The 19,539-nt window shown below is 47.1% G+C and overlaps 1 long non-coding RNA gene across 1 annotated transcript; it reads left to right on the forward strand.

The window, feature by feature from the left end:
• Positions 1 to 70: 70 nt before the first annotated feature.
• Positions 71 to 19,059, forward strand: LOC138448901 (uncharacterized). Its single transcript, XR_011260169.1, has 2 exons — positions 71 to 218; positions 18,535 to 19,059. It is a non-coding gene; the product is annotated as an uncharacterized lncRNA (long non-coding RNA).
• The last annotated feature ends 480 nt before the right edge of the window (positions 19,060 to 19,539 follow it).

Genomic DNA, 19,539 nt, shown 5'->3' on the forward strand with positions numbered 1-19,539 from the left:
CTTACGCGCTGCGTTCCATGCAACGTAAGTGTGGCTATCTCACGATCTAATCACGTCACTTTCCGTTCAATGTAGAACCCCTCGTTACATTTTAGTCATGTAATACGCAATAAGGTAGGAGATGGAGGGCGCACCGTGCACAAGAACTGAGGCACGCGCACACTGGCAAGCCCACCAGATTTAAGAAGTGGTGTAGCAGTTCCTTACGTACACTCCAGGTAGAATTAAAAAGGCTGTTCCAGTCTTGTCAAATGCAGAGGGTGAGCTGGCCAGGCTGTGTGCCTTTGCATACCTCAACCTTTTTAGTCACCTGGGTGGGTAAAAACGGAGGAATTCATTCTGGGCGGGTGAGAGTCCCTTGAAGTGAAAATACGTGTTAGGAGCTTGGCGGGTCAGAGGACTGATGCCATGGCGGGTGATAACGGCCAAAAGAGTGTGAGTTCAGAGTTATGAATTGGTGGATCCCAGGAAGTGGCTGAAATCACCAACATGTGTGGGGTCCAAACCTGCCAAGTATCAGGCATTAGATGTGACACTAACATATCTTAACATTTCATCTGGAACCCCGCACAGTTTTGCATTAATCACGCAATTCTAGTTGTCAACAAAAAGCCCTGCAATTCTACACACTAATTGTCAACAAAAAACCCGGCATGCTTTGGTGCCCACAGTTCTGCTGGCTGGCCTGTTATCCGGATGGGTATTGGAAATAAAGGACACGGCATTGGAGATCATGGAACAACGTCTTTCTTTATTAATTAATAATCACAAACTGAACTTCTCTTTCCAACTCCTTCCCTACCTCCTACGTTCCTCTCCTCCCACCAACCTCCTGTTTCTCCCTTAAAGAGGCAGAGACGTGTAACATCACCCCAGACAAATGTTCATACGTCCAGTTTAACAGTCTTCAACCAGGTGAGTGGGTTTCCTGATCATACGATGGGGTTGTGCGCTTCTCTCGCTCAGCCCTTCTGGCCCTGATGCCTCCAGTGTCTCTGGCACTCGATGGCGTGCCTCTTCTGGAGGGGTCCACAGATCACCTAGCGGCTCCGTTGGTTCAGGCTCAGGAGGGGGTGGTTCACGATCCTCTCTCTTGATGAGATGCTTAAACTGTTTCTTGTGACTTCACGGCCTGCATTTTAAGCAGTCACCATGGTTACTTTGATGGCGATATTGTTCAAGGGTTTCTGTGCATATCTGGTGTCTGTCTTGCTTGACGTGGCTTGTTGGACGAGGACCTCGCCTACCACGTGGAAGACTTTGGGCACAGCTCTTCATCTCGAACCTGAGTCGACTTTGCCTGTTCTTTTCTCTCAGTGTCCCCACTTACGATTTTGGCGTTGCCCTTCTTCCGTGGTATTGGGATGTCTCACAATGCGGGTGTATACCTCGTACCGTATCATGAATTCTGCCTGTGTCTTATTGGTGGCTTCATGCAGCGTGTTGTGATAGTCTTGTAACAGTCTGAATAGCGCCTGGAGTGGGTTGGTGCTTTCTATGCGGGCTCTTTGAATTGTCTTCTTGATGGACGCCATGAAGCGTTCGGCCATTCCGTTGGCTTGTGGACACCTGGTGTTAATCATTTGGTGCGTGAACCCCAGATGTTTTGCGAAGGCTGCAAATTCGTGGCTGTTGAATGGGTGTATGTTATCCAATTTGATGGAACTAGGATGCCCCACTCACTGAGCACTTAGTCGAACGTTGCTGCTACTTGGGAGTATGTAGTTGTAATTTTCTTGACAATGGGAAATAAATCTTGAGTATTCATCGATGAACAACAGAAGATATTCTCCCGAATCCATCGGCCTGTAGAGGTCGACTGTTACCCTGTCCCATGGCCGGTCTGGAATGTGCGTCGGCTGCAGTGGGATAGGGGCATCCGCTCTTGCTGTATACTGGCATGCCAGGCAGTTCTTGACCCAGCTGTGGACCAGTGAGTCCATGAAGGGGAACCATACATGGCACCGCAGCTGCCTTTTCGTGTTGTCTGCTCCTCAGTGCTCCTCAGTGCCCTTCATGCACTGTTTTAATGACCTCTGCTCTTCAGCGTCGCAGGGATGATTAACCAACACTCTCTCAGTAGGATGACATGTTCTTGCCAATCTCTCTAGCTCTTCTTTGCACACCCCTGGGTTGTTTCGAACTGCACGTCGGTAGTCTTTCCACTTGTTGTTGCTTGTCGAACTGATGGCCAGCGCCATGGATGGGTCGGCTGCGGATGCAGCCGCGACCATCTCGAGGGACAGTGCTGGGGGAAGTGTGTTTGCGGCCACGTAGTTGATGTATTCAGTGTTGCCTGCTCGGGTGATCAGTGTACCTGCGGGATGGCAAGATAGGTAGTCAGCTGGATTTTGATCCCTGCCTGGCAATGACATCATAGTCATATTCCTGCAATCTGAGGCCCCATCTCTCTATCCTAGGCAGCATCTTTGTGCACGGATTTCCAAAAAGGGACAACGCCTGGTGGTCCGTGATTAGCGTAAATTTCTTTCCAATTATGAAGTTATGGAAATGTTCACAGGCCCAGACAGCTGGCAGGCTCTACTTTTCAGCCTGCGAGTATGCAGATTCAAGGGCTGACAAGGCTCTGCACGCATAGGCGACTATGTGCCTGGAGTGTGTGTCGGCTCCGCTCGTCTGTGCCAGGATGGCCCTGAGGCCTACAGGGCTAGCGTCCACAATCATTTCTGTGTGCCAGTTTGGGTCAAAGTAAGCCAGGCGGTGTGCCTCTGCCAGGGCCTTCTTGATGGAATTGAACTCTTCGTAGCGGCTCAGTGATGGACGCATAGTGAGGTATATAACGTGCGCAGTAACCGGCCATCCCAAGGAATGATCGGACATCTGCTACTTGTGTTGGTTCTCGTAGGTTGGTGATGGTACTGACTTTGTCGGGGTCATGTGTCATGCTGTTAGCAGAGAAAATGTGACCGAAAAACTTCAGTTTCTTCTTGCTGAAACGACACTTCTTGATGTTGAGTGTTAAGCTGGCATTCTATATCGCTGTGCATGTCGCTAGCAGGGCTGCATTGTGGTCCTCACGTGATGTTCCAAATACAAGTATATCATCGCTGTAATTCAGCGTGCCCTTCATGGGTCTGATCACCTGTCTTATGGCCTCCTGAAAGATTCTGGCTACAGAGGAAATGCCAAAATTGAGGCGTCTGTACCAAAATGGGCCTTAATGGGTGGCAAATGTGGTGATGCCCCTTGATTCGGGGTGTAGTTCCAGCTGGTGGTACCCTTGAATTAAGTCAAGTTTTGAGAACAGCACAGACTTATTGAGCTGGACGATCATGTCTTCACGGTACAGGTTGGCGCTCTCTTTGTATGGCAGTGTTCGCCATCCTCATGTCCACACATAAACGTAGTTGTCCACCTTACTTGGGCACGATAACCAGAGGGGACACCCATGGTGTGGGGCTGGATGCTGGCTCGATGATACCGTCATTAAGTAGTTGGTCCAGTTCTCTGGTGACAGCCTCCTGTAGATGAAATCCCACCCTTCTGGGGTGCTGGGGAACAGGTCTGACAGATTCATGGATGTGCAATTTAACAGGAGCTCCTTTGAGCTTCCCAAGTCCTGTGCATAGCTGGGGGAACCTCGTCAGGCTATCCTCCTTAGAGATGAGGTCTGGCCCTCTGGAGGCGGCGTTGATTGTGCAAACTATACTTGTCCTGTCGCTTCCCACTGCGGACGAGTGGATCACTTCCCCTTTGCGAAAATGAATGTTGATGAGGCCTAGGCACGCTGTGTATGGTAGCTGAGAAGGCAACAACTTTTTGTTGGGTTCCTGATGACATGGATAGTGGTGTCCATCGTCAAACCCATCGCTTGAAGTGTCCAATGGAGTGAAGGGGTGACGTGGCCGCCCAATTGGAAAATCCTTGAATATGTTTTCTCAAGTTTCGGCCTCTCTGGGATTTGCAGAAATTCTTGCTCCCCCATGATGTTGACTGTGGTGCCAGAATCGACTAGGAAACAAAACTGCCTGTTCCCGATCTTGACTGCTATCCTGGGCGCCTCTCTCGCTTCCCGGTCATCCTGGATGATGTTGACATGTTCATCCTGGTATGCTTGGTCATAGTTGACACTTCCATGAGAGTGTGCAAACTGTTGTTGTTCATCGTAGTCCTGATAGTTGTGTGGGGGCTCATCATACTCATCCTCCAATCGGGGGGGGACTGATCATAGTTGTTAGGGAGAATTCTCTCTTTAGGCTGAATTTCCTAACCTAGTGAGCCCCCCAGCAGCTTTGCTGGATTTCTGGAGTTTGTTTTTTTTCTCCTGGCAAGAGTGAGACTCTTTTTCTCCCACTCTTGTACATGATTTAAGGTGTTCCTTTGACTGTTAATGTGTTTTATGGGCTATGGGGTCCTTTACTCCATAGGGTCTCATTTGTTTTTACTATGTGTGTTACACAGCACCCTCCGTGCAGTAACACAGGGGTGTCATAGTGACACCCCACCATATACTCCATACCCTGGGACTGACTACTGTCTCCCAGGGCATGTAAAGTCACCATTGGCTTTACTAGTCCCAAATTATTAACAGAAACCAGTACAAACCATCATATTGTGGACGTACTGGTCAGGGCAATTCGATTGCCCAGGGGTCTGTTAGTCGAGGGGGCACGTCTCTGTCCCCCTTGATCGAGTTTTGGCTGGTGGCAGTGGAAACTACTTTTTATATTCGACTGCGAGTATTTCCCTATGGGATTTTCCCATTGTTCGAGGCTACCAACTTTAATTATTTAATTCTCATAGCCTCGAACATACCGCTGTTTTATTTAATTAATATTAATTAGTCGGTTGGTATTTTTTGCCAGGACTCGATTCTAAAATGGTGTTTGTGTTCTCTTCTGTGACTCCAACCCAAGTCGAGCCCTTTCTTCCACTTTTTGGCGGGCTTCTCCACAGAAGCCTCCAAAAGTGGTGCCACTCTGTCTGGGTACCACAGGGGGTGTGGGAGGGGTTTTAGGCACCCTGGACTGAGTTACCTTGGTAACTCAAGTCGCACTCCACTTAGCATGTTTGATTGACAGCTAGGCTGAGTGAATGGGGGTATGCTGCATAAAAGCAGGGCTTTGGGGACTGGAACTTCAGAAGTCGCCACAGGACCTGAGAATCCGACGAGGGAGAAGCTCAGCCGACCTACCACAACGACACCACCGGTGGAGACCTGCGGAACCGACTCACCACTTCCCGACGACAGAGAAGATCTCCCGGCTGGAGAGGCTTCCTACCCTGACTGGTGGGCACAACCAGTTTACCTTCTTTCTTCGCACCCCTAGACCGGTTTGTGGTCGAACTGCCTATGCCAAGCAACCCGGCGGCCGGATAGCCACTCACAACTGATACGCGAATCAACGGACCGCTCCTTGTACCTGAGAAACTCTGCGGCTGGTTTCTTCCCTGGCAGTGCAACAGACTCCTGTCTTCCTCCCCGACGAGATCCTCTCTTCCCCCGGACGAAGCACCGACTTGCATCCGCTGCCAGGTGTCATGATCTCTGCTTCCAAAAGGTCAGGGTTTTCCCAACTCCCTTGGAAGCAGATCCATAACCCAGGTTCCGAGTGCCAACCAGTCCCAATTGGGACCTTTTGGACCCAGTCCTGGCGCCAGTGGCACCAGGCTCATAAATATGCCCAGTCCCAGCGCTGGAAGCGCCGGGCTCATAATGCTTGGGTGGACTTACCTGCAGCAGACCATGCTGCTTACTTGCCTGCCAGTTGAGCCTCTGATCCTCTTCTGTTTGGAACTACTTTTCCTGTTGGGTGGGGCAGGAGCCACTCCCTGGATTCAGAACACTGGAACTCTTCTGGAAAGCAGGAACTCTTTTCTTACCTAGGCGTGGCTGTGGAAGGAGGCACCTAAGCACTACAGGAGGCTATTTACCCGATGGATGAATCTTGCTTTGCGTTATTCTGCATCCTCTGCAGCAGAACGCTCATCGTGTCTTCTGCATCTGATCCTGGGCCTAAGGAAAAAGGCTTACCATCCTGAATCCAGTCTTCAGCAACACCTATAAAGACAAGAAAGAACAGGTTAGCATTACGGTCTTCAGTGACAGCTCTTCACTTACCTGGTCCATCGGCTGTCACCAACGCCTCGCGCTGCATTCCGGCATCTGAAAGACAAAGGCTTACCTACTCTTCGTGCGCTCCGGAGGTCTTCACACTGCATTCCGGCATCTGAAAGACAAAAGCTTACCAACTCTTCGCACGCTCCGGAGGCCTTCGGCGCTGCATCCCGCATCTGAAAGACAAAACAAGGTGCGTTTAAAGACAATGGGGAACTTTAATACTCACGTGCCATTACTCCTTTCCACATCTAACCCAGTGGGTATTCCGGCACCCTGCAGCCGCTCCGAACTTGTACCTGCAAAATAAAAAGACAGTTAGAGCGCATCGTGAAGCAGGCAACAAGCGCTTACTTACGTGCTTCCAGGCGCTTCTATTCATCACACGGGCTCCATCTTCAACTCACTTCAGCCCGTCATCCGCCATCGCCGGAACCCTGCAAAACAAGAGACATCATTACTAAAGACTTTAGAGACATTAGAATTACTCGAAACTTACCGTTCGTGCAGTAAACAACGGACAGCAGTCCTCTGAAGTCAAGAGGCCTGCTCCCCTTATCCAGTGAAGAAACTGGTTACAGCACCCTGCCCCGAGGCAGATGGAGAGCACGGCGTTCACTTACCTAAGGTGAGAGCGTTAACCTTTGGGGTTCTACAGGAGAAGAGAAAGGGAAGAAGAGAGAGACATTCAATAACCCAGTTCCTTAATCCCATATTTTCTATCTGCTGACATCTTACCGTTCGAGTCAGACATACAGTGCACAGAGGTCCAGCCCAAAGAGCCAGCCGTGTGTTACACATCACCTTTGAAGATACGGTATACGCCCAGTCAAGACCGGCGCCTCTACGGGAATCAGGTGAGCGTTACAGAACGCAAAGCCTACCACAAAACTCCCGTCCAGGCGCTATGGAAACCTCAGATACCGACCAGCTAGCCCAGTTACTTGGGGAACTAAGGGCAGAAGTGCATGCAGCCCGTCAGGAAACGAACGCTCTAAGAAGGGAACTGATTATTTCCAAGGAGCGAACAGATGATCTCGCTAGACAATTGCTACAGTCACAAGCCGGACAGACCCCGTTACCCGCATCTGGGGGAAATCTTCCTTCTACATCCTCTATGAATCCAGTGCAGATCAACCTACCTGGGAATGTACCTCTGGCTCCGCCCGAACGATTTTCTGGTGACCCAAAGAGGTTTGCAGTATTTACCAATCAGTGCCTGTTGCATTTCTTATGCCAGCCAGCAGCCTTTCCAACTGATCAAGCTAAAGTAGCTTTCGTGCTTTCGTACCTTAGTGGCAATGCGGCAGACTGGTCGATCCTTCTAGTAAATCAAGATGATCCGGTCCTCCATGATTTTCAAGCTTTCCAGCTCAGTATGAAAAAACTGTTCGCAAGACATTCACAGGGGCAGGCCTTGGACAATGAGCTTCTTTCGTTGCGACAAGGTAATCAAGATCTTTTGGCTTATATTGCGTCTTTCAACAGACTGATAGTGGAAACTCAATGGCCTGAGGACAAAAGGATTACGCTGTTTTATAGAGGTCTACGTGGAGAGCTCAAAGATGTGTTAGCCCAAGTAGTGAATCCCCCACAAGATTGTTCGGACTATATAGACTTAGTAGTTCAAATAGATCACAGACTGCAGAACAGGAAGGCCGATCGTTCCAAGTTTGATGCTCGAGTATTTTCCAAACCGCCAACTCCTTCCAAAGGAGTAGACTCCGGGGAACCCATGCAAATAGGGGGTCTGAAAGGTCCTCTTACACAAAAGGAGCGGGAAAGGAGAAAACAGTTGCAATTATGCCTCTATTGCGGAAACTCAGGGCACTTTCTTCGAGACTGTCCGGTGAAACCTGCCAAGAAGGCAGTAGGAGCTGCAGTTACCAAAGTTACAAACTCTGAGCAGGGAAACGACCTCGCCCGACAAGAATAGAGGTCCTCTTGCCGAGCGTGAAAACCAGTTCCGTGACCTCGCATTTCGTGATACCTATGGTCCTCATTAGCCCTGATAATCCGGATCGATTACATGCAATTGAAGCTTACGTCGACAGCGGTGCCATCGGCAATTATGTGGATCATGAAATGGTTTTGAGGATGAATCTAACTCTTTGTCCCAAGGCTATAAAGGACGTCATTACTACGGTGGATGGTACGGAGATAGCCTCCGGGCCAGTAACGCATACCACTCAAGAGGTGACGCTAGTAAGTCAAGATGGACACCATGAGAAGATCGTGTTCGATGTGATCAAGGCCCCTCAGTTTCAGATTATTCTAGGAATACCTTGGTTAGAGAAACACAATCCTCTGATCGATTGGCGTGCAAGAACGGTCCAGTTTCCAGAATGTGTCTCTACTTGTCACCCTCCACCTGGTGTTGCACTGGCAGCAATTTCTTCAGAGACTCCCCAGTTACCTCCCGAATACCTAGAATACCAAGATGTTTTCCGGAAGGATCAGGCTAACTCTCTACCTTCTCATAGGTCCTATGACTGCCAGATAGACCTGATACCTGGATCTACTCCTCCTTGTAGTAGAATTTATGCCCTCACCGAGCCTGAGAACCTTCACCTTCGACAATACCTGGATCAATACCTGGCAAATGGGTTTATTCGTCCTTCCAAGTCCCCTGCTTCTTCAGCTTTGTTCTTCGTTCCAAAAAAGGAAGGAGACCTTAGAACTTGTATAGATTATCGCTCCCTGAACCAGATCACCGTTAAGAATAGATATCCGTTACCTTTGATCCCTGAACTCCTGGACCAAGTCAGAAAAGCATGCATATATACAAAGCTGGATCTTAGAGGAGCTTACCACTTGGTACGAGTAAAAGAGGGCGATGAATGGAAGACGGCCTTCCGCACCAAGTATGGGCTATTTGAATATCAGGTCATGCCCTTCGGACTTTGCAATGCCCCGGCCGCCTTTCAATATTTTATGAACGATGTCCTCAGAGAGCTCATAGATGTGTGTGTTGTTGTTTACATTGACGACATCCTCGTTTATTCTTCATCGGAATCTGAACATCGGAAACACGTGAAAATGGTCCTCGAAAGATTGCGTCAACACAAACTTTTCGCTAAGTTGGAAAAATGTGTTTTCAACGTGACTGAAGTTGAATTCTTGGGATTCATATTATCACCTGGCGGAGTGCGTATGGATTCAAAGAAGGTCGATGCAGTTCTCAAATGGCCATCACCATCCTCCGTAAAAGGTGTGCAAAGCATGTTAGGCTTCGCTACCTTTTACCGCAGGTTTATCCCCGAATTCTCTCGAATAGTCCAGCCCATCACTGCCTTGTTAAAGAAAAGCAAACGTTTTGAATGGTCTACCGAGGCGGAACAAGCTTTCCAGGATTTGAAGACTAAATTTATCTCTGCACAAATCTTAAAACACCCTCGCCCCGAACTCCCCTACATCGTGGAAACTGATGCTTCAAGCCTTGCCATGGGGGCAGTTCTATCACAAAAGGACCCGGTAACCAATCAGTTGCATCCCATGGCATTTTGGTCCCGCAAATTCTCGCCTCCTGAAATCAATTACACGATTACTGACAAGGAACTTCTGGCTATCAAGTCTGCCTTTAAGGCTTGGCGGCATTATCTGCTGGGGGCCCGACACACCGTTACTGTGATTACGGATCACCGAAACCTGCAATATTTGAAAACCGCAAAAGCCCAATCCTCTAGACAACTCCGTTGGGCATTATTCTTTGCCGAGTTTGACTTCATAATTACCTATCGACCTGGTACAAAGAACGGTAAAGCTGATGCCCTTTCTCGGATGGGAGTGGAAGAACACTTGATCAACCCTAAACCTGTACCAATCATTCCCGAACAAAGAATTCTGGGTGTAATCGCCACAGAATCCATAGAGGAAGTTAAGGATAAAGCCAGGCAACTTGTAACTCCAGCAGACATACAGAATTGGCATCTGCAGGGAAAGGACTTTGCAGTAAAGGACAACTTATTGTATTTCCAAGAACGATTATACCTACCCAGCACAGATTTACAGAAAAAAGTAATCTCTTGTTATCACGATTCTTTAATGGAAGGACATCCCGGTATGGCCAAGACCTCAGAAAAGATCAAGCGCTACTTCTGGTGGCCGTCTTGGAAAAAAGATATCAGAGACTTTATAATGTCCTGTGGAGTATGCGCCCAAAACAAGAGTCAAAAGGAAAGACCAGCAGGCCTCTTACGCCCTATTGACATCCCACCTCGCCCTTGGCATACGCTTTCTATGGACTTCATCACCGATCTACCTCCATGCTCCGGATACAATACGATTCTAGTAATCGTGGACTTATTCTCCAAGATGGCGCATTTCATTCAGCTCAAAGGCTTGCCAACAGCAGCAACTCTGGCCCGAGAATTTCTCGAAAACATCGTCCGACTGCACAGTTTTCCTTCGGTTCTAATTTCGGATCGAGGTAGTCAATTTATTTCTCATTTTTGGCGAAGTTGCTGTCGGTGGGCTCAAATTGATGTGAGACTATCGACCAGTCACCACCCTCAGACCGACGGACAAACCGAGAGGACCAATCAAACTCTGGAACAGTATTTACGCTGCATGCTGCAACAAACTGAAAAAACTTGGAAAGACATCCTTTGGATAGCCGAATATGCCTACAATAACTCTGTCCATTCGGGAACTGGGAAAACCCTGTTTTTTCTTTTGTACGGCAGTCACCCTCGAACCTCGGAGTTGGATCCCCTCCAAGATCTTGAAACACCAGCAGTAGACTACCTGCATTCTACAATCACCCAAGCCTTTAAGGAAGCTGTTTCTCACCTTCAAAGGGCTAAAGAACAATACAAGAAAGGAGCAGATCAACATCGGAAGGAAGCCCCTCAATATCAAGTAGGGGATCAAGTCTGGTTATCCACCAAATATCTACCTCTAAAAGGGCCACGCACATTCAACCCAAGATATCTTGGTCCCTATTCCATCACTACCATAGTAAACCCAGTAGCGGTCAAGTTGGACTTGCCCCCGCACATGAAGATACATCCGGTCTTCCACGTCTCTCTATTAAAACCCGTGCAACCTCAAACCCGACTAACTAAATCTCCAAAACCTATCCTAGTTGATGGAGAACTCGAGTTTGAAGTCAAAAGCATTCTGGACTCCAAGATCTCCAAATCTAAACTATTTTACCTAATTGACTGGAAAGGCTACGGCCCCCAAGAGAGATCCTGGGAACCTGCTGAATATGTCCACGCTCCTCGCCTAATCAAAAGATTTCACCGAACATTTCCTGACAAGCCAAAACCCCCGGAGAAGCCCGGTTTGGGAGGGGCCTTGAGGGGGGGTACTGTCATGATCTCTGCTTCCAAAAGGTCAGGGTTTTCCCAACTCCCTTGGAAGCAGATCCATAACCCAGGTTCCGAGTGCCAACCAGTCCCAATTGGGACCTTTTGGACCCAGTCCTGGCGCCAGTGGCACCAGGCTCATAAATATGCCCAGTCCCAGCGCTGGAAGCGCCGGGCTCATAATGCTTGGGTGGACTTACCTGCAGCAGACCATGCTGCTTACTTGCCTGCCAGTTGAGCCTCTGATCCTCTTCTGTTTGGAACTACTTTTCCTGTTGGGTGGGGCAGGAGCCACTCCCTAGATTCAGAACACTGGAACTCTTCTGGAAAGCAGGAACTCTTTTCTTACCTAGGCGTGGCTGTGGAAGGAGACTACTAAGCACTACAGGAGGCTATTTAAACCACACCCGATGGATGAATCTTGCTTTGCGTTATTCTGCATCCTCTGCAGCAGAACGCTCATCGTGTCTTCTGCATCTGATCCTGGGCCTAAGGAAAAAGGCTTACCATCCTGAATCCAGTCTTCAGCAACACCTATAAAGACAAGAAAGAACAGGTTAGCATTACGGTCTTCAGTGACAGCTCTTCACTTACCTGGTCCATCGGCTGTCACCAACGCCTCGCGCTGCATTCCGGCATCTGAAAGACAAAGGCTTACCTACTCTTCGTGCGCTCCGGAGGTCTTCACACTGCATTCCGGCATCTGAAAGACAAAAGCTTACCAACTCTTCGCACGCTCCGGAGGCCTTCGGCGCTGCATCCCGCATCTGAAAGACAAAACAAGGTGCGTTTAAAGACATTGGGGAACTTTAATACTCACGTGCCATTACTCCTTTCCACATCTAACCCAGTGGGTATTCCGGCACCCTGCAGCCGCTCCGAACTTGTACCTGCAAAATAAAAAGACAGTTAGAGCGCATCGTGAAGCAGGCAACAAGCGCTTACTTACGTGCTTCCAGGCGCTTCTATTCATCACACGGGCTCCATCTTCAACTCACTTCAGCCCGTCATCCGCCATCGCCGGAACCCTGCAAAACAAGAGACATCATTACTAAAGACTTTAGAGACATTAGAATTACTCGAAACTTACAGTTCGTGCAGTAAACGACGGACAGCACTCCTCTGAAGTCAAGAGGCCTGCTCCCCTTATCCAGTGAAGAAACTGGTTACAGCACCCTGCCCCGAGGCAGATGGAGAGCACGGCGTTCACTTACCTAAGGTGAGAGCGTTAACCTTTGGGGTTCTACAGGAGATGAGAAAGGGAAGAAGAGAGAGACATTCAATAACCCAGTTCCTTAATCCCATATTTTCTATCTGCAGACATCTTACCCTTCGAGTCAGACATACAGTGCACAGAGGTCCAGCCCAAAGAGCCAGCCGTGTGTTACACATCACCTTTGAAGATACGGTATACGCCCAGTCAAGACCGGCGCCTCTACGGGAATCAGGTGAGCGTTACACCAGGAACAACTGCCCCCGCTGGAGTATTCTCACCACTTTAAGGTACCGTGTCCGCAAGGCCTCCCTTTATAAAGATTGCTACAAGGTAATAATAACCCCTTAACCTTCTGGACGGGGCTGGCCGCCTTGACCCTCTAACTGGTCCCTTTTTTTGGTCCAACTACTTTTTGAACCGTTACAAGAATTTTGTGCACTGCATCCGTGTGACCTTGGACACATTTCGTTTTGATCCTCTTAAAGCGGATCCGGCCTACTGACTCTGAATTCACGGTGTTACTTTGCCTTCCTCTCTTGTGTGTTCGTGAAAAAGTGTTGGGATCTGTTTCAATTTATTCTCTGCTTTTTCTCTCCCTTTTTAAAAACGAATTATTAGAGTGCCATCTACGTTAAGCGCTCACCGCTGTCTGAAAATAAGTGGGACTTTACTTAAGACTTGTCTAATATTCTTGTAAGGGAGTGTATATCTTTTAGTGACCGTGTTTTTGAATTGCTTACTAATAATGCCTGTGTGTTTTTCTAGATGTGGTTTTAAATAAATAATGATATCTCTTTTACACCAAGCCCTGGTCAGTGTTTACTTGTTCTACTGTGTTCTCTTGACCTATTGTGAATACTCTGTATACTGCCTAACTCTTCTTGAGGGAAGTCTGACTGCTCAGCCACAGCTACCAAGTGAATCTGTGTGGTACAGATGAGGAAGGCACAGATGAGGAAGGCAAAGTGGGGTTAGAGTGGGGCAAAGTGGGGTTAGAGTAAAGTATATGTCCATTACTCTAACCCCAACCCCTCTTTCTTTGCTGCTGACACCACAGAGCTAAGTCACCCCTTTCAGTTGTGTCTTACATTGTTTGTCAGTAGTAGGCTTTATTAGTTTGAATATGGCATATATGGTAAATATGCGTTAATTACCTTTTATTATAAAGGAATTTGTGTATTTGATACATTGTATCTGGATAGCCGCGTGCGGCCGTTGGTTTCATTTTGGTGTCTTTCAAAAAGAAAATATGTATTATGCTTATACATCATGTTTCAGCTGAAGCAGTGGTGCAATGGTTGAATTTCGGACTACAGTCCATGAGGTTGTGAGTTCGAGGGAGCTCTCTAATTTATTTCTTCTTTAAAAATTTCTTGCGTCGCTCCCGGCGTGCGCGAGTGCAGTGTTGTTTACACTGTTCCCTCTTCATTTTGCCTGTGAATTCCAGGTGTAATGGTTTATTGGGCGTGACACCCTTTAGGCTCCTGTTGTGCGCCTGTCAGAAAAGAAAGAAGCTGTTGCTTGACACCCGGCGTGTACGGGGCTCTGACAGATTTATGGTCACCTGGGGATACCAGGTGCTGCAGGCTTTGGGTTCGGCCTGCCCCTGTGGCTTATGTTTGTAACGAAAGCCTCTGTTTCAGTACTGAGCCAAGTTAGCTCAAATATAGAGCTGCAGGTCTCCCATGCAGGAAGACCCGGGTTCGCGGCCGACCAGCGTATGTTTATTTGTATATTTTAAGATTAGATATTTTAATTATTATATTTTAAATAATTGTATTTTACAGTGGAGGTATTTGATTGTCACCTTTTTTGCTCAGTTGAGCAGGGATTTCCTAATGGGCATTTGGTTGGTTCATGACTTCTTCAGAAAGATTATAGCACAAACATTTTAATAGTAAAAATGTGGTTTTGTTAAATGTTTGTAATTTCGTATCCCTGGTGACACAACACATTTCCTTAACTTTAGTGCTGGAAAGAAAGAATGTATACTGATAGACTGTGGGTTTGTTAGGTCAAAGTCTGACCATCCAGCGCAAGAGCCCAATGCACTGCCAGTCTGCAGTTTTATTTTATTTTCTTTGTTTATTTATTCATTTACTTATTTCTTAAGTTATGTGCTTTGCCTTCACTGTAGGTGCCATAACCTGTTCGGTTTCAGGTTCAGCCTGATTCTATTGCAAGGTTACCCCCTCGTGTACTGCTGATTATCACACCCTGCTCGGGCGAGCAGTTGGAGGTGCACTTGCTCAGTGTATCCTACCTTCAACTTGACAGTTTTCTTTTGTTTGGGTTATCTTCCCTGGAAAGGTGCAGTCACCTGCTCGGTGGCAAGGTTGCCTGGGGTTTCTGCGAGGGGTCCCCTTGTATACGGCTGTGTCCACACCCTGCTAGGGTGAGCAGTTGAGGTACACTTGCTCAGTGTTTCCTCCCTTAAAGTCGGCAACTTGGGTAATTACCTTAACTGGCATGCACCATAACCTGCTCGGTTTCAGGCTCTGCCTGAGTTCTAATGCGAGGTTACCCCCTCGTGTACTGCTGCTTATCATGCCCTGCTCGGGCGAGCAGTTGGAGGTGCACTTGCTCAGTGTATTCCTTCCTTAAGGTCGGCAGCTTTGTTTAGGTGCTGCATATGGCTGACGCCATTGTTTGGTCTTGTAGGCGTGCAGTAACCTGCTCGGTTTCAGGCTTCGCCTTGTTCCTACTGCGAGGTGCTCCCTCGTGTACTATTGGTTGCCTCACCCTGCTGGGGTGAGCAGTTGAGGTGCACTTGCTCAGTGTACGCTTTGATAAACAAAATATGTTTAAGTGTTGACTGGAACACATTTGCGTTTTTTCAGAATTGTCAGTGGCCCAGAAAGCTCAGTGAGTATCAGCTTATATAAGGGCCGGGGATTCGATCCCCTGTGAGGGCGTAACCCCTCTTCTTTGGATATTTTATATATATTTCATATATTATATATTCTTTATTTATTAAGTGCTTTAAAGAAAAGAGTGTGGAAGTGGTTGTAAACAGACCCATATGGGGTTGTACCTTCCTCTCTAACCATCTCTCTGGTGTTATCATTCGTCTTTTAGTTAAAAATTCTGTCACCCTTTACCTTAGTTAGTTTCAGGACAACTCAGTCCTTTCCTTAGGTTTTGATTCCCGACCTCAATTGCTCCACCCAATACCCGTGCTGATTAAGCTACAGTATTTTCTCTCAACATGAGGAAGAATAAAGATGATGCGTTATGCCTCTATTGAGGTCTGTAGGGCTTAAGGCTCTCTTTAGTGGGGACATTTGTTCTCCCCTACTTTTGTCCCATTGGACATTCCTTATTCTTTTGGTTTCTGGTGGAGACAGGGTCAGCTCGAGGGTAACCGTTCAGTTTTTTACATGACAAGTTGAGCAACCATGTTTTACTTGGATGGAGTGTTTGGAAACACTTGATGGTATCAGTTAGACGAGTTGCCAAATAATAACTTTCTGGCGCCTGCCTCATGTTTTTCCTTCCAAAGCTTGGCCTATGGTTCAGCTAACCGTCTAACAGTGTGTTGCAACTTCTCCTCTGCTCGAGGAGTACACGCAGGCTTCTGTACCCTCATGAGCGTTGCTTAACCTCTTTAGAGTGCTGTTTTCATATCCGTGCTGACCCTTCTGATACAGGTTCCTAATTTTGGAAAGGTCTACATCAGTCTTTTATCCTGCTGAGATCGATAAGTGAACACCTCACACCACACAACGTTCGTAGTAGTGATAAGCACCACTCATATACCTGAGGGTTTGTAGTACTGTATAAGTACTGTTTTGCTATGGACAATGTGCTTAGTTTTTCCTTCCCCTGATTCCCTTAGTGGCCAGTCAGCCTCACATGAATACAGTGACTCAGACCTCAGGGTTTGAGGGGACAGTGGTCCCAGATTTCTTCTCAACCTTGCATTTACGGGGCATTTATAATTATCCAGAGTTCTTTCCCCCTCATTCCCCTTCCTGCCATCCTTGGGGGAGATTGCTTCATAATATTACACCTCTGGGAGTATCCAATGGTTTCCGTTTTTTCCTTTTTACAGGAGTTCTGGCGGGTGACCAGTGCAGACTCGCACTGAGCATTTCCCTCCCGTCTGTTACTTTCCTTTGTGCTAATCTCTGGTATTTCAATAAGTTAACCGGAGTCTGTTCACAGTCAGGGGATTGGTTAGAGGCGCTAGTGGGTATTTATTTCTCTTAACGGTGTAAAGCGGGGCTTTAATGTGGTCCTCGGGGTAGTTTTCTTTCTGGATTGCAAGGTTTTTCCTTTGGATAAGTGGGGGAGGTTTCTCCTCTTTTGGGAAGGCTCAATATCCCTTGGTGGGATAGAGGGGTCTGGGAGTGATACTATCCCCCATCCACGTTATGACCCTCTATCACGATGCGTTCCAGAGTCTATACATTGACTTTCAGACGGTGTCTGCCGCTACGATTACCAGAGTGCTGGGATATATATTTGGTTGATGACTTGATTATCATAGTCACCTGCATGGCAGGTGGACCTTTGGGGTTTTCACAAGAGTTTGTTTGCAGTAAGGTGCCAGCTCAGGGTGCTGTGAGCTTCAAAGATCTGCAAATTGGCTGAAATATAGGTTGGACCTCTTCTGGTGTACACCTTCAGTTTAACCGTTTAGTGATCAGTTCTTTGCAGTTTAGAGTCTTGCTAAGATTTTGGAAATTTGGTGTCCTCCTTCGGTTACTTTTGATCCGCTAGGGGATTTATCACCAGGGAGGAGGGATCAAGGTTCAAGCACCGGGCATACCTACAAAGGAGTTTAGATATCACTATAATGGTAGTAATTGGATGTCGGATACATTTTTTCTTCTTGCCAAGTTTGGCCTCTTAAGGATCAGGTTTATAATATCTGCCTTTTGTCATGGTAGCAGAGTCCTTCTTCAAGAGTTCGGGAGGTCTGAGGGTCTCCGTGTTGGCGGTTTGACGGGTTTGGCTTCTCAGGTGGGGCCCTCTCTTCCATTCTGCTTCTGCCTCCAGAAGACTTCCCTCCTTAGTATAAACATATGTCTGAAGACAATTGTAGATTAATTCTATTGCTTTTCAGCTCCGCTCAGGATGGATTGTCCTATTACAAAATTTATAAAAATTATTTTTTACTCCCATTTTACCCTTTTGAAGATTTGTCTTTCCCTCTTGGTTCCCCAGTGTAGTTCTGTGACATGCCCTGTTTCTAATGCGATATCTTCCTTTAATGCATGGGATGGAACCTATAAGACTTTCACCCTTATGGGGTACTTTTCTTTATCTCCAGGAGAGCTAGGTGTTTGTTTTCATTGGTTTGCTTTCTAGGTCCCCAAAAATGGTACGAATTTAAGTGTTTTGAATATTTGATTGAACAACATAGGTGTTTATTTCAGATGGTTTTGTCCTAACCTATTAGTATAGGAAAACTTTGTTCAATGTTTTCCCCTCTTTTAACCAGTTGGTTTTGGTGGCCTGTAAGGAACGCTGGAATTGGCACATTTCCTGTTTTTCTTGCAGTGGATTTGACTTTGCCTTATAAGACAGCTTTTCGGGCAACCTAGTCTTGGGCAATTCCCTGATTGGTCAACAGATTGATTTAATGAAAGCATTTAAAAAATGTTTCCTTTCCTATTATTTTATTATATTATCTATTATATTGGATCATTTTGTACGTACTAATGAGATGCAAGGGCTTTGAACTTGCATAATATGAGCCTCCTGTCTTGTCATAGAATGACTAATCCCCCACACTAACGTGAGATGGGGGTTTAGATTCTATTAAAGACAAGGAGGCGATTATTATCCCTCCCACCCACCCTGGATATGATATGATATGACAATTGTGATACGCATGTACACAGGTGGTTCAAGTGAGAACATTCTTTGGTTTGTTGTTCTTCCCAACCACCCACCCTTCTTGCTTGTTGTTCTTACAGGTACGAGTTGAGGTTCTGCTCAGGAGTGTGGATCGCAGTTACAAGTTCTGGAGTGCGTGATTTCGGGTGAGAAGTCCTATCCAGAAGAACTTCTTCATTGCTTCAGGCTGCGGAAAGGTTGAGATCTCCGGTTTCGCTGGATCCTTTTCTCTGCGCTACACAGTTCAACCGTTCCATTGGGCGTCTGGTGCAAGTCAGCTGCAGAAAGAGGGGTTGGGGTTAGAGTAATGGACATATATAAAGGAGGGTCCCTGCTCATTGGTCCCCTGCAGGGTATGACCTATCCTCCATGATGGTTTGGGGAGTTCCCCATGCATTGACATTGAACTTTATCTAGTTCTGTTGTTGAAACCTTTTTGTTTGTAAAAGTTTTTTCTTTGCTGCTGTGGTTTCAGAGAAAAGATTGTAATGCATAATAATCGCCTCCTTGTCTTTAATAGAATCTAAACCCCCATCTCAAGTTAGTGTGGGGGATTAGTTATTGTTACCCAGATGGGTATTGGAAATAAAGGACGCGGCACCAGAGATCACAGAACAACGTCTTCTTTCTTTCACAAACTGAACCTCCCTTTCTAACTCCTCTCCTTCCTCCTACATTCCTCTCCTCCCACCAACTTCATGACTCACCCTTAAAGGGGCAGAGACGTGCAACAGGGCCCTGTAAGGGTCTAGGTTTCAATTGGCTAGTGGCAGGGGGGTTAGACCAATCCTTGTTCACCCAGCCAGTCTCCTCTGCTGGATTGGATGTGCACGGAAACACTGTGAGTCTTGATTTTGCTTTGCCTTCGCAATGCTGAGATGCGGTTTCCTTGTCATATCTCGGGGTAGTCCCTACTTGTAAAATAAGTTCTAGCACCCAAATAATGTGCAGCCTGATCCCCTCTGCATCTAGCTAGCCAGCCTCCTATTGTCAAATAATATGAGTCTCTTAATCTCAGGTTTTAGACGACCCTGGATGAGTGCCTTAAGTGGCCTGCAAACTCGAGCCGGGGCACATAGGGGGTA

This window comes from Ambystoma mexicanum, chromosome 1p (genome assembly GCF_040938575.1).
Source record: "Ambystoma mexicanum isolate Mex_15411 chromosome 1p, UKY_AmexF1_1, whole genome shotgun sequence".
Taxonomy (NCBI): Eukaryota; Metazoa; Chordata; class Amphibia; order Caudata; family Ambystomatidae; genus Ambystoma; species Ambystoma mexicanum.